The following is an 883-nucleotide window of genomic DNA, read 5'->3' on the forward strand; positions in this document are numbered from 1 at the left end:
TAATAAAAAATCAAATGGAGATGGATATTTTAACTAATCATTTGAGTTTATATGAGCTGGCTTCAGGTGCAAAGCTTAATCATAATAAAACAGAAGGAGTTTGGATTGGATCGAAACATGCAAAACGTGATATTAACATAACACAAGTAAAAGATGAGATTAAAATCCTGGGTTTAACCATCTGTAATACAGACTGTAGTGAAAGAAACTGGGAGCTTAAGCTCAGTGAGGTTAAAGAGGAAGTAAAATAATGGGAAAATAAAAACACCAATTATAAATCAAGAGTTAATATCATTAAAACGTACATCCTTTCCAAACTCCTATTGCTAACATCTTCCCTCCATCTCATAAAATGATAATCCAATTAAATAAACAGTGTGTAAATCTGGTATGGGGCACAACAAGAGAGGTAACAAAAAGAGAGATTATGTATAAAAGCAGAGAATATGGGGCGCTTGGAGCTGTGGATATGGGAATAAAATTATATATTTCCTTTGTAAAAAATAAATCAACAGCATTATCCAGGAATGCTTTCTGGGTCGGGGACTCCTCCAGGTGGAGGAAGTGGAGAGGCCGAGCAAGACAGGGACCAGATTATATTACGGTGATTTTATAGATGAATATCAAAAACTTAAAATTGATTGGAACGGCCTCCCCAGTAAAATTATTTTTAAAAAGATTAATGATTTTAAATATGGTGGGTATATCGAGTATAAGTATTTAACTCAAAATGAAGGAACCCTGCTCCTAAAATTTAAAAAAAATAAAAACCTGTCAGAGAGCATCCGGGACATGAGGTGGCTGATGGCGGTGAACGGACTTCCTGTGAGAGATGTCTTGGAGTTGCTGTGTGAAAACTAAAACCTGTCCGATGACCACATGC

Source organism: Etheostoma spectabile, chromosome 9, assembly GCF_008692095.1.
Source record: "Etheostoma spectabile isolate EspeVRDwgs_2016 chromosome 9, UIUC_Espe_1.0, whole genome shotgun sequence".
Classification (NCBI taxonomy): domain Eukaryota; kingdom Metazoa; phylum Chordata; class Actinopteri; order Perciformes; family Percidae; genus Etheostoma; species Etheostoma spectabile.